Source organism: Atractosteus spatula, chromosome 10, assembly GCF_055471065.1.
Source record: "Atractosteus spatula isolate fAtrSpa1 chromosome 10, fAtrSpa1.hap1, whole genome shotgun sequence".
Lineage (NCBI taxonomy): Eukaryota > Metazoa > Chordata > Actinopteri > Semionotiformes > Lepisosteidae > Atractosteus > Atractosteus spatula.
Genome location: NC_142715.1, coordinates 22,067,638 through 22,082,989, shown reverse-complemented (window position 1 = coordinate 22,082,989; position 15,352 = coordinate 22,067,638). Strand labels below are relative to the sequence as shown.

General features: G+C 38.9%; 1 non-coding gene across 1 annotated transcript; it reads right to left on the bottom strand.

Moving 5' to 3' along the window:
- Window positions 1-11,172: 11,172 nt before the first annotated feature.
- Window positions 11,173-11,244, bottom strand: trnat-cgu (transfer RNA threonine (anticodon CGU)). Its single transcript has one exon. It is a non-coding gene; the product is annotated as a tRNA-Thr (tRNA).
- Between the last annotated feature and the right edge of the window lie 4,108 nt (window positions 11,245-15,352).

Here is a 15,352-nt window from a genome sequence, read left to right as displayed (position 1 = left end):
TAATAATAATAATAATTTCTTACACTTATATAGCGCTTTTCTGGACACTCCACTCAAAGCGCTTTACAGGTAATGGGGTCTCCCCTCTACCACCACCAAGTGCTCTCGGATCCAAATATTAAGTTCTAATTTTTTTAAAGGTGATATCTTCTCTTCCTCTAGTGGAAATCACACGATGTGAGCATTTTTTTTTGTTTTTTTTTTCACGTTGTGATCCAAAGAGCCTGAGACGCACAGTCTGACAGTAACCGAACCAGAATGGATTCTGTTGGGAGTCGGACTGAGCTCATTCTCACTCCCTGTGCTGAAAAGAGAATCGGCTCTTCCCCGAGCACCATCTACAGCTGCTGGATGGTACTCTGCGTCCTGCTGCTCCAGCAAATATTTTGACGAAAGACAGATCACTTGTGCGCTTTTAACTTTCTCGCAGCTGCAGACGATACCGAAGCTGGCGATATGAAGGCAACCGCTGGTACACCTTCTCTAACTTTCACAATCGCGATAAACATTTTTTTTTAAAAAAGACCTTTGAAGAACTAGATATAGAAATATATAACTAGATAAAAACATTAGCTTTATCGGTTTTTACATTAATCGATTTTGAATGTAATTTGATCTTTTTACATTGCATTTTACATTGAAAAAAAAAACGTGCATACCTAATCCACCAACGGACAGAGCAATATTTTACGTTGCCTTCCAGAGCTTCCAGCGTGTGATGGATTTGGATGGGCGTCTGTATGATACCACTACAGCACTGGCGCAGGTGCAAAATCGACTTTCACAGGACTTTTTCAGTGTCTTCTCCTCTCTCAAATGGACCGAAGCACAGGAGCCAATATTAGAGAAAACGACAGGTGTTTAAACAGAGTATGTCCCAATGTCTGCGACAACGTTTTGTCATTTTGTATAAACGCAAACGGTTCATCATTTAAAAGCCAACATCATTCTTTTTCTCACTGGCGCAAATACGCTACCACACATGCGAGCTGTTGTGTGAAAGAAAATTCATATGTGCGTAGGAAGGCAGAATAAAATCCAGAACTGTATTGGTGATATCGATAAACAGGGCTCATGTTCACAATAAAACTTTATTGTATAAAACGTAAAAATTCGTAAATATTTGTTTTAATCATGCAAAGTGTCTGTTAAACCATTCATGAAGGATTCTTAGACAAAAAAACACACCGTTATATGAGAAAATATATTTACTATATGTGCATTTAACTTACTTTTTAACAATTTTAGTTTCAAGGTCAATGAAAATTGTTTCCCTGCTTTTTTGTCATAAATACACAAGCTTGTTATGTCTTGTGTCAGAAATAAACTGCATGAAATTTGCTAAAGCAACAAAACGTAAGTGCGACAAAGAAGACAAACATTTGCGTTTATAGTGCAATGTTATCTCGAGCCTTTAAAATTACTTTAAATGCAATTTGTTTTTCTCTGTAGCTCTAAGGCTTTGTCATTTAGGTGTGCTGTTTTTTTTACATGTTGTAAAAAAGTCGCTAAATCATACGAAACATAAAAACTCCAATTGTAAACAATTGACCATTCATATTCCTGAATTTTAAACCTATGGAGTATTTATACCTTGTCTTTGTATTTGTGCATATTACAGAGCTCCTTTTCAAAAGCTGTCAGTATAGATTAGTGCTTAGGTTTCCTGTTTTTTTATCCAGGTGGTCCAGATAAGACTCTTGGTATAGGAGCGCGTCTGTGTTGCCTTCTGGATTTCAAATGAGCAGCTCAGTGCAGAAAAGAACCCTGTAGATTAGCATGTACATTTGCATGGACAGTAGATTTTTCAGAAAGTGTAATTGGATTATAGCACGTGCCCCTGACGATGTTGTTGATACGTCATATGTGCTCTTTTTTGTATTATATGTATTTTTGTTGTTCAAATAAGAAATATTTTAAAAAAACTTTCAGGATGGTTGCTGCTGTAAAAATAAAATGACATCAAGGGCGCTGTATGCAGAGGTCTGAAACCTGCTCCACAGAAGAACTTTATCCAGAGGTGTTAAAGAAAATTGATTTATTTTCCTGACTGCAATGTATGGTGAAGCATAAAATCTAGCTGCATAAATCTCTATTACGTGTCATTTATGAAGGCGTTTCAAATAGCAGCCAGTGAAGGATTAACGCTTTTGGAGCATGTATTATGTTCTAAATACTCTTATTTAAATAAGCTTAAATTCGCATACTGTTATTTAGACATTGCAAACCAGTCTGACCTCATACAACATTCTGTGCCCGCTGAGTAGATCTTAAAGCAGCTTCAGCCAGAGTAGCAGTAATGGCAACACAGTGCTTGGAGTTCAGCTTTTCTTATTTCTTCTGCAGAACCACTGGTATCGGAATATACTGATCTGCATAAGAAGCGCTACCTGTTTCAGATAGTTTTTATTGAGCGCTGCTCTAAACTTTACATTTGCTCAGGTTTGTTTTCCCCATGAAAAAAGACATTTCCTTAATTACATTTAACTTTTTTTTCCCTTATCATCAAGTAGAAATAAATAAAACATATCGTTCCATTTAAGAGCCACATGCAGGATGGCTGGTGGTCCAAGGCGTTGCGTTCAGGTTGTAGTTTCCCCTAGAGATGTTTGTTCAAATCCCACTTCTGACAAAGAAGTTAGAGTAGAAACGATAACATCCCTAAGTAGAAAACATCTCACATTTCATGTGTTTAATGTTAAGTGTCTTAGTGGTTGCCTCGGTGGTTGATGGCTCTTCTCTCTTGCAGGGTGATGGCAAACTTCTTGAGAAAGGGAGTCTCCTACGTAAGGCTGCTCTTCGTCAAGAGCGGAGACAAAAGGAACAGACTTCAAACCGACATTAATTACTGAGAGCAGGTGAAAATGTCTTTGGAAAAGAGGAAATGACTGCTGACCGTAAACAGAGCACCGGACAAGCGCTCCTCGTTAGTATAGTGCTGAGTACCCCTGCTTGTTGCGCGGGAGACCAGGGTATGTTTCTGTGACAGGGCACAGTGTCCATGTGGGTTCAATCCCCACTCTTGGTAGTGTTGTAATAAGTTTTAAGTGACAGAACACTTTGATGATTTGCACTCTATTTAAATATGAATTTACTAAATTTCAGTTCAGTTCTCTTCACTCCCACTCCCTGGCATAACTGAACTCTCACTATCGCATACTGAAGGCTTTACATGCATTAGCTGTGATACAGCTCCCCAATAAAGACGGAATAAAACAGTTTGTTCTGTTTCTCATGGTGATCCTCTTCTCGATCCAAATGAAATGTTTAATATGATGCCTCAAGAAAAAAAAAGGAGTGAATTTCCGCCTGTAATGATTGATGCCCCATCAAACATTTTGTAACATCCCCGGAAGTTTATAAAGTAGAATCCTGGTTTGTGGCTTAAATTCAAGGTAACCAAGACTAAGGAAACAAGTTGGAAACTTGATGTCGAACTGGAATTTAATCACCCAGAATATTTCACTACTTTGGGTAGTATGTGCCAGAGTGGAGTTCTTTAGATCCGTTTGACAGCTCAGTTGGTAGAGCGGAAAACTGTAGTGGGAACAGTAAGGAATCCTTAAGTCGCTGTTTTGACTCCAGCTGGAAGGAAGGTGCTTTTTGTGAACTTTAATCAAAGAGTTAAAATAGCGAATCTTTTTCACTCAGACGTTGATCAAAAGCTCAATAAACGATGAAGCAGAGGCTCTTGTTCCGAATTCAGCTAACATCTGATTGTCTTGTTTAGGCCAAGATCTGATCTTTGAATTAAGGGACTACTCTGTCTGATTTGTAATTCAAAAGTAGATACAAATATCACTGTTTTCAAAGGATAGGTACTTAATTGGCTTTATGATTTGGTATTGATTTTGTATCGTTATATTATTAAGTTTGTGCTTTCTGTGTTTTCCATCGTATTGTGAACTACTTTTTTAAACAAATGCTTACAAAGGCAAACACAGCACACATCTGTTTATACCAGCGGTGAATTGTACATTTTTATTAAGTACAATCTACTGTATTTTTAGAAAAAAATGGCGTACTGTGCATGATATGTTGCAGAAACACAACCTGATATTTTCATAATTATTATTTTAATCATTTGACAAGTATGAGGTCCAGGATCCAAATCTTCAGTTCTGATTTTTTTTAAAGTGATATCTTCTCTTCCTCTCTTGGAAATCACAAGATGTGAGCAAATGTTTTTTGTTCTTTTTTTTTCACGTTGCGATCCAAAGAGCCTCAGACACACAGTCTGACAGAAACCAAACCAGAATGGATTCTGCTGGAGGCCGGACTGAGCTCATTCTCACTCCCTGTGCTGAAAACAGAATTATCTCTTCTCCGAACATCGTCTACAGCTGCTAGATATTGCTCTGCGTCCTACTGCTCCAGCAATTCCTTTGACCAAAGACAGATCACTTGTGTGCTTTTAACCTTCTTGTAGCTACAGGCTCTTTGATGGCTCATGCTGATCGTCCTCTGGATCCAAAAGAAAATTTTAAAGCTGATGCATTTTCGATTGTAATTTGCATCTAGCTACAACGTCCCTGGAAAAAATATTTTATTAGTTGTGTGCAATCGGTATCTTTTACTTTACAGATGGTAGTGGAAATAGTTTTTAAAATGTTTTCTAAAGAAGATTGTATTGCCAGGACCTGCCTTTAGCGCTCAGTAGCGATTACACTGTTGATATAGATGGAGAAGAAATGTAAGATGAATTGATGATCTAAGTTAAAATAGCCCTATCACGCCTCCTGTAACAGTGTTTGTATTCATAGCAAGTAATATTCTTTTTCAAACCCGAACGTTGCTTTTGCATTAAGTGTTACATAACAATTACCGGTTTCGGTAGCTTCTGAAGAGCGCACTTTTCCAAACTGAAGCCTATAAGAACATTATTCAAGATGCACCATGGCCCAGAATCGTGCATTGGGACAAGGATTAACATCAATTGAAAGAACTCGCAAATAAAAGATTTGACCGAAAAATTAAATGAGTAGGCAAGTATTAAAACAACACCATAACTTCTTGACTTCCAAACTCTTTCCTGGTTCAGGCCATGTAAAATGACATCATCAGTGGAGTCATGCCGAGGTTGTGAGTTTAAGCCTCACCTGGAGCAGCCTGGTTTTCTGTCTTGACAGGTAAACAGTGTTTTGTGTTATTTGCTAAATGGAGAGAGGATTCTGTGTTAATTGTGCTCCTCCTGGAAGAGGTCAAGATGAGATGTTCACGAGGCTGGTGGTAAATATCCTATCCAGGAATATTTTTTGTTCTTTATCGGGGAATATCGAATATCGGGGCTGTATAAAGGGGCTGTAGGGGGTCAGATCTATAGATGTAGTAAACACATCAGTGGAGACGGTGTGTCTGCTCTCTGTGAGAGAGACGGGCGGAAAGAATAATCTGTGGTCTGGGAAGAAGAGACCCTCTTTTGAAGAGCGGCGCTCCTCACGGAAGAGAATGAAAAAAATATTTTTCAGGGACGCTGATTTTTCTCTTTGGGGGAATTAATGTGTGACCTCGTGGCGCAATGGTAGCATGTCTAACTTCAGATCAGAAAGTTGTGAGTTCAAGTCATGTTGAGGTCAGCTGATGTGTTTGCAGGTGCTGCTGGTGCCGAACCCGGAAATTACACCACGCGGTTGGGTTTTATCTGTACACCACTTAGGTAATCTGAACAAAATAACAGAGCAGTACAGAACACGCAATAAGGAGCTTATGCAGCGAATAATCTTGAACACGACGAGAGAAAACTGCCCATCTGCGTAACATCATGTCCGACTTTAGAGACAGTAACATCAGAGAATGGAAGTTTCAGACCATGTTTTTGTTACAGGTTCAAGCAAACCTGAAAGTTAGGGAGTGTTTGGTCACTTTTGTATGAAAACGTGTCTGAAGCCTGTAATTATAATTCGCCCTTTTTTAATTGTGGTTGAAATCCACTCCTATGTACCAAGACCTTACAGTATATTCATGTTTACTTAAATGACTAACGCTATTGGACATTAGTTGGTGTCTTTTTTTGTAATGATTTGCTATTTCATGCAGGAAAGAAAGGAACCCAGACCCAACGTTTGCTTTCAGGTGCAGTTCATTTACATACCGGACATCTATTTCTGAGGAGCCTGATTTAAATCACACAACCCCGGAAGAAGTCGAATCGATAATCTTGTAAACCGAAATAAGACGCGTTATCCATTAAACCACTAGCCCGTCACGTAAATGAATTGCACCATGGTGAGTTCAGTGCCGCTACTAGTAATACCCCACCCCCATCTTAAATTTCTAAGTGAGAAACGTGTTTTCTACATTTTTGTCAGTTTTAAAACTAGGAGTATACGGCACTCTGCACAGTGTACGAAGTAAATTATTTTCGCAGTAATTAATTTATTTACACGTGTATACTAAATATAGTAATAAATATAATAAATTAATTAATTACTGCGAAAATAATTTACTTCGTACACTGTGCAGAGTGCCGTATACTCCGAGTTTCGGCACACACGATATATACAGTAAAAAGCCTCAGGCACTGTGTTAGATGTGTTTTCAACATTATATATGCGTTTATTAATGTCGTCGATTTTACAGTTGCAATTCGACATTGATTATACGTCGCGGCGACGTATATATACGTATAGCCGTATTTCGCCATGAATATACGTATATTCGACGATATATATATGTACGTATATTCGACGAATCACTGCCCACTAGGAATAGGTTTATTCCATGCTGAAAAGAGAAGAGAGAAAACATAGCTGTGAAACCTTCTTCAGGTTTGTTTTCTCTCTTCTCTTTTCAGCGTGGAATAAACCTACAGTATTACTTGTTCCTTTGCAGATACGAATGCTGACGTAGCTACCCACCTGAATATATTAAACGCTTCATCTATATGATTAACATAATGTTCTCCTGAATAACTACTCGAAAGAAGCCGTAGCTCAGGTGTTAGAGAGATTTGAAATCGGATCGGTGGATTTAGAGTCCAGACTGCGAACCGACAGCTGACACAGGTCTTTTATAGAACCGTTTTGATTTTCTCTACTTTGTCCCCGTGACGTCATTGTCCTGCTCGCAGCCGAGCCCGACACACGATACTGTCTGGTTTCTGTCACTGGGCGGGTCTGTGTTGGTTCTAATGCCCCAGTATTATGACGGGGACACTAAACTGTAAACAGGTGCCGTCCTTCGGCTGAGACGTAAAACCGAGGTCCTGACTCTGTGGTCATTAAAAATCCCAGGTCGTCTCTTGAAAGAGTAGGGGTGTAACCCCGGCATCCTGGCCAAATTTCCCATTGACCCTTACCAGTCATGGCCTCCTAATAACCCCATCTCTGAACTGACTTTATCCCTCTGCTCTCCTCCCCACTAATAGCTGATGTGTGGTGAGCGTTCTGGCGCACTATGGCTGCAGTTGCATCATCCAGGTGGGGCTGCACATTGGTGGTGGTGGAGGGGAGTCCCCATGTCCTGCAAAGCGCTTTGAGTGGAGTGTCCAGAAAAGCACTATATAAGTTTAAACAATAATAATTATAATTATTATTATTATGTAAAATGCAATAAAAATATCATGTTTGAATAATGTAAAAACTGATTAAGCTAATGCTTTTTCAGGGCTATATCTACTTTTTTAAAAAAAGAGAAGTCTGTCGCGATTGTGAAATTTGGAGAACATGCACCAGCGGGTGCCTTCACATCTCCAGCTTCAGTCTCGCCTGTAGCTGCAAGAAGGTTAAAAGCGCACAAATGATCTGTTTTTGGTCAAAGGAATTGCTGGAGCAGTAGGACACAGAACAGTATCTAGCAGCTGTAGACGATGTTCGGAGAAGAGATAATTCTGTTTTCAGCACAGGGAGTGAGAATGAGCTCAGTCCGGCTCCCAGCAGAATCCATCCTGGTTTGGTTACTGTTAGACTGTGCATCTGAGGCTCTTTGGATCTCAACGTGAAAAAAAAAACAATTGTTCACATCGTGTGACTTCCACGAGAGGAAGGGAAGATATCATTTTTAAAAATATCAGGACTGAAGATTTGGATCCGGGACCTCATACTTATCAAATTATTAAAATAATAGTTATTAAAATATCAGATTGTGTTTCTGCAACATTTTGTGCACAGTACGCCATCTTTATCTAAAAATAAAACAACAGTCACAACGAAGCCTTTACACGCAGTCTGGGGTATTTTTCCCTTTTATATTTTTGCCACTTTATATCGAACCTGTTATACTCCCAAAAGTGCACAGTAGATTGTACTTAATAAAAATGTACAATTCACCGCTGGTATAAACAGATGTGTGCCGTGTCTGCCTTTGTAAGCATTTGTTTAAAAAAGTAGTTCACAATACGATAAAAACACAGAAAGCACAAACTTAATAATACAACAATACAAAATCAATACCAAATCATAAAGCCAATTAAGTAGCTATCCTTTGAAAACAGAGAACACCTTTATATCTACAAAAAACTTGACATTTGTATGTATTTTTTAATTAAAAAGCAGACAGTGTAGTCCCTTAATTCAAAGATCAGATCTTGACCAAAACAAGACAATCAGACGTGAGGTGAATTCAGAACAGGAGCCTCTGCTTCGTCGTTTATTGAGCTTTTGTTCAACGCATGAATGAAACAGATTCACTATTTTAACTCTTTGATTAAACAAAGTACACAAAAGGTGCCATCCTTTGAGCCGGAATTGAACCAGCAACCTAAGGATTCCCTGCTATTACCCACTACAGTCCTCCACTTTACTAACTGATCTATCAAAGGGATGTCAGGAGCTGCTCTCTGTCACATACTGCCCAATGTAGTGAAATGTTCTGGGTGATTTAAATCCCAGATTGACATAGTTTCCAACTCGTTTCCTTTTTTTTAATTTGAATTTAAGCCGCGAACCAGCATTCTCTGTATAAACTTGCAGGGATATTAAAAAATGTTTGATGGGGTATCAATTATTCGGAAATGGACTCCTTTTTTTTCTTGGGGGATCATATTAAACATTTCATTTGGATCTACAAGAGGATCACCATGAGGAACAAAACTAAGTTTCATTCTGTGTTTATTAGAATCTGTATCACAGCTAATGCATGTAAAGCCTTTAGTATGCGACAGTGAGAGTTCAGTTATGCCGGAGAACTGAAATTTAGTAAATCCATATTTAAATAGATTGCAAATCTTCAAAGTGTTTTGTCACTGCAAATATTATTACAGGGGTTTACCAGCTGCCACACGTGCTTGTTTTGGGATTATTTCCAATAAGTATCCCATTAGTAGTTGTGTGTCCTTACTGGTATCTTTTAAACATTCGATTATATACAAACGGGACAGAGACAAAGTAATAATCCCATTTTAAGGTGTCTTGCATTTTAATTTACTGAACAGATAAATTGAAATGCTCTGATTCAGAGCCCCTGCAGTTCGTGCTAATTAGAACCACAACAATGCTCCTGAGTCCTGGGCACTACACTGAGCACACGTTCAGCTGGGCTCTGACTTTGTTAAGCACGACTTCTTGTTGCAGTTGAGCTCAGAGCTAGATATGATCTCCATATTCTACCGCAATAAGTAGTCTGAAACTTAGTAAATAGTACACAGTTTTTAACTGAAGTCAGGTTGTTAAAAAATTAAACCAGCATCCTGTCACCGAAACTTACCCCGGTCTTCCGCGCGACAAGCGGGGGTACTCAACACTGTACTAACAAGGAGCGGTTGTCCGCAGTTGAGCGTGAGCTCTGATTACTGTCAGCAGACATTTCTTCATTTCCAATGACGTTTTCTTCTGCTCTCAGCTTTTTACCGGTCATAAATGCTCAAGAAGTAATTCATTTGAGTTTGAAGTCTGTCTCTGTTACCTTCGGTCCTGATAAAGAAAAGCCGTGCGTTGGAGACTCCCTCTCTGAAGAAGTTTGCCGTCACCCTGCAAGAAAAGAGAGCCATCATTCACCGAAACAGCCACTAAGACAAATAACATTAAACACGTGAAATGCGAGATGTTGTGGAAATGTTTTCTACTTAGAGATTCTGTCGTTTCTACTCTAACGAGAGAGGCTCTTTGTCGGAAGTACGATTTGAACAAACGTCTCCAGGGGAAACTGCGACCTCAATGCAACGCCTTAGACCACCAGGCATCCTGTCTGTGGCTCTTATATTGCATTATATGTTTTATTTATTTCTACTTGTTGATAGGAAAAAAAGTGAAATCGTGTAATTTGGGAAATGTATTTTTTTCATGGGGAAAACTAGCCTGAGCAAATGTAAAGTTAAGAGCAGCGCTCAATAAAAACCATCAAAGCCGAAAGCGCTTCTTATGCGGATCAGTATATTCCGATGCCGGTGGTTCTGCAGAAGAAATAAGAAAAGCCGAACTCAAAGCACTGTGTTGCCATTACGGGTACTTTGGCTGCAGCTGCTTTAAGATCTACTCAGCGGGCACAGAAAGTTGTATGAGGTCAGACAGGTTTGCGCTGTCTAAATAACAGTGTGCGAATTTAAACTTATTTAAATAAGATTATTTACAATGTAATACATGCTCCAAAAGCGTTAATACTGCACTGGCTGCTATTTGAAACGCCTTTAGAAATGACGCGTAATAGAGATTGATGCAGCTGGCTTTTATGCTTCACAATACATTGCAATCAGGAAAATAAACCAATTAGAAATATGCAATACAACGTCTTTGAGTTCGGCTATTTTTATTTCTTCTGCAGAACAACTGGTATGGGAATGTACTGATCTGCATAATTCGCGCTTTCGGTTTCTGATCGTTTTTATTGAGCGCTGCTCTGAACTTTACATTTGCTTGTGCTAGTTTTCCACATGAAAAAAAAAAGAGATTTCCCTAATTACACGATTTCACTTTTTTTCTTATCAACGAGTAGAAATAAATAAATTACATATAATTCAATATAAAAGCCACAGGCGAGTTGGCTGGGGGTCTAAGGCGTTGCGTTCAGGTCACAGTTTCCCCTCGGGTTTTTTGTTCGAATCCCACTTCTGAAAAAAAGGTTTTCTCGTTTTTCTCTGTGAAAAGACAATAAAGTTCTTAACAAATTTCATATATTAGACTTCCGCAATACGTTCTGGCTTTAACAGGAAACTGTGCGCTTCCACAGAAAGAGTAACAAGAGGAGACGTTTCCATGTTACTTGTAGACTTAGATAAAGGAACGTGGCGGTGAATGAAAGAGGCACAGACGGGATTCGGACCCGCGATCTTCGGTTTACGAGACCGACGCCTTACCACTTGGCCACCGTGCCGTCGCTGAGAGCGGGGTCATCTTACTATATGTTGAATCAACCCTAGTAATTTTACTGTTGTAATAGAGGAACAAGAGGCGCAGTCGGTAGAGCTTGCGACCCTTAAGTTCAAAATCGTTGATTCATGGGTTGTTTGTGTCCTTTCTGATCCCTCTAATCTTTTAGTAGGACAGTGCAAGCAGGACGTGATAGGGTACAGTGACTCCCAATGTCATATGAGCTTTGTGTAATTTAGCTTTCTTAACGCTATGGGGCTCGATTCAAATATCGCTGTGAAAGGTTTTTTCTAGATTGAGGGTGATCTGCTCCCGAGTAATTATAAACACCTGAGCGTTTACTGTTTACTGTTGTGTTACTGTGATAAAGGAACACCGCACTTTATCAAAATACTGCTGCTTCCTAATTTTACATAATGGTATTTAGACCGGGGAGAGTGACTGCATTCCAAGAGGCTAAAAGTTGATTTCACAAAGCCCCCATTTAATAAAATACATTAGAAACCGCAAGGAAAACAGTATGTTTTAATAAGTCTTCTCCTGGTTTTATATTATTATAGTCTTTCACATTTGAATGCATACCTTACCGAAAATCTTACCTAGATTACAGGCAACACAAACAGTTCTTAATGCACAAAGTCTATTTATAGTTGACTTTCTGCTAATCACATCTAATAGTTCATGAATCTTCCTGCCCATCATGTGTCTGCTAAGCAGTTTCTCCATTTTCCTCCTCCTGTCATTGTCAGCAAGCACATCAAGATGGGAAAATGTAACAGGGAAAAAGAGTAGCTGGTAGGAGTGGGATTTGAACCAAAACCTCGATCTAGAGACAAGAATACCCATGAGAGCTCGAAAAACAGAAGTCCTTAATCAGGGTGCGTTAGAACACTCAACCATCCTGACAAGCAACTGGTAGGAGTGGGATTTGAACCCACACCTCGATCTGGAGACAAGAATACCCATGAGAGCTAGAAAAACACAAGTCTTTGATCATGGTGCTTTGGTGGTGGTGGAGGGGAGTCCCCATTACCTGTAAAGCGCTTTGAATGGTGCTTTAGAACACTCAACCATCCTGACAAGTGATGGATGAATGGAGGTGTATTGAATACACCAGTAGTTCACCAACCTGAGTTGCTTTGCTGGAGAAGTGCCATGTTACATGTTGTAAACGTCAAACGTACAAACGTGTTGTACTTTCCAACCTTTGAGTAATATTTTCCAGAGCTAGGGCGCAGTTGTCTTCACAATCTGGATTATCTCAAAAGCAATGATGTCTGTGTAAAACAGATTTTATTTTCGGGAACCGACGTTGTATTGCATATTTCTAATTGATTTGTTTTCATTATTGTAATGTATAGTGGAGCATAAAAAAACATCTGCAAAAATCTCTATTACGCGTCTTTGGCATTTCAAATAGTAGCGAGAGCGAGGATCAAACCCCCCTCTTGGCGATAGTTGCCTCACGCTCTGAACAACCAAGTCCTGCTTATTCCCGCTGTGGGTCGTGGATGGTGTGTTTTGGTATTTACTCGAAATTACGGAGGATACATGGGACTGCATTTACCTGATAACATACCATGATCTCTAGTACCTAATGAGCTTTGATAATTCAGCTTGCTTATCGCTTTGGGCTCAATTCAAAAGTTGCAGTGAAAGCAGGAGCTGAGCAGGATTCTGTTTAAATGGAGCCAGATCTGTTCACAAGCGGGGAAACACTTCAGCGTTTACTAATTGAAGACCACAATCCGCTAAAACACCCCTGTTTCTTAGACTAAAAGAAGCTAAAAGCATTTTTGAACATGGGTTATATTGTAAATACTGTTATTAAAAAGCTTATTTGCATACTGTCGGTTATTTAGACGGTGCAAAACAGGCTGCCCTTATAAAACTTTCTGTGCCCGTTTTGACCAAGGAGAAAGTATTTTCTGATGGAGCGCTATGCGAAAAGATTTAATTAGCTTTACCCCTGCCAATGATTCAGCATGAAGAAGTAAAAGTTTCAAAGGGAAAAGCAGCTCGCTAACACAGCCAATATTAAATGTACTTGCCGGCACACTATCACGTGCATTGGCTCAGAAGTGATCTCGGCAATGTTCCCAAAGTAAAGCTGAAAGTGCCAAAGAGCATTTCTGTTGAGAAAACTGCCTTGATGTTAAGCTTAGAAAGCCTGTCTTTTAGATGTTCTATCTCTAAACACCTTGTGCAGCCTCCCAACAGACTAACAAATATTTTTTTTGAGAAATGGGCACACACCCGGAAGACAATAACGTTTATCTACATTCGAGTATGTGAATAACAATTTAACAGAAAAAAGTTTGTAAATGAGATTTTGCAAAAATTCAATAAATCGTCTATAAACAGTAAGAAATTATTAAGAAAGTAAGATATTGTTTTATTTTATAAACTTTAAGACAATGAAGAGAGTTTACAGGTCATCCTTCGCTTTTGCTCTTTCAACTTAAGCGTTCAGGATCCAAGCCCATGTGCGGATGGTTGTATTTCTTAAAGTAACTTGTAATCATCAAAAGTTGTTGTGTAGTCCTTCAGTTCTTTCTCGAGTTGTACCATGGATATTTTATACGATCAATACTTTTCATGATCATTTGCATTTTCCGTTTCAAACGGAAAAAGTTCAAAGTGTCCTTATAACTGTGCTCCACATCTACACGAGAGCGCTTGTAAGAGTACAGGACATGCAATGAGGAGTTTGTGCAGCTTTCAGCTTAGTGCGGAGTCCAGAGGAAGGACTCACTCGCTGAATGATCTCTCAAGAAATTCAAAGGGTGTTTTCTGCAAAAGCCATGACAAGTGTGAAGAACAGAACGAAATGTTTTGGAGTTACATTTAAAACAGGAGAGAACACTGTAGCACTTCGAGTGTGTCTAAATTTAATTGTGTAAACCTAGCTGTCTATAAACACAGACAAGGAGTTCTCACACAACAGAAGATTGCGATGTGAGCACAGTAATATGAAACACTTGGAGATACCAGGGATTGAACACAGGACCTCATACATGCAAAGCATGCACTCTACCATTGAGCTACATCCCCGACAGAACAGCTTGTGGAACTGACTTAGAGATGTGCAGATGCTCACTGACCACAATCCACCACTCACAAAGAATGTCTGCAGTTTCCCACTTTCGCGTTTCCTCTAATACAGAGTAAATTCATGGGAATGAAGAAATAAGGAAGGAAAAATAGTCACATCTAAGCTTCCAGAGACCGGTTAAAAATGAATCAGTTATTTTTATATCCAGTCACATGGACGACGGCCCAGTGGGCAAAAGACGTATAATATACGTCTATTAAACGCATACCTTAGACGTCTAAATGTGGTCCGCAATTCGTCTAGAATGAAATTCTAATATATGTCTATTGTTATACGTCTATGATAAGGTGTTCATTATACATAAATGGTTGGAGTTCTATTATACGGATAAATTTAGAGCACTATTATACATATATGATTGGAGTTCAGGATAACTTTAGAGGACTATTATACGTATATGGTTAGAGGTCTATTATACGGATAACTTTAGAGGTCTATTATACGTATATGGTTAGAAGTCTATTATACGGATAATTTTAGAGGACTATTATACGTATATGGGTAGAGGCCTATTATACATTACAATACAGATTTTAAAATGTACAACTTCTATATTTCCAAGAAAAAAAATATTACAATGAAAGTTAAGACGATTTTTGTCCACCATTTGCAAACCCTGTCTAATTGTCCTAACAGTTAGAACCAGAAACCTATTATTTTCAGTGTCCAGATCTCCTGGCCCCCTGCCTTGCATATGCATTCTTCAAGTAACACATTGTGTGTTCCTTTATTTCTTTAAAGGTAGGGTGGGACTTCAGCACCGCAGCTAGGAGAAAATTATATAATATTACTACCCAAATAAATGATGATTAATATCTTCTTTAGTATAATCTCAAAAATGAACCATTAAGGTTAACTAAGCTCAAAGCTATAATAAACGTATAAAATTTGGCTTGCATCATAGCAGTTGAGCAATAAAGTCTGTCCTAATTAAAGAGTACCCAAAGTTTGAAAGTACAACATAGAATAAGAATAATTAGAGAAACGGCAAAACGAT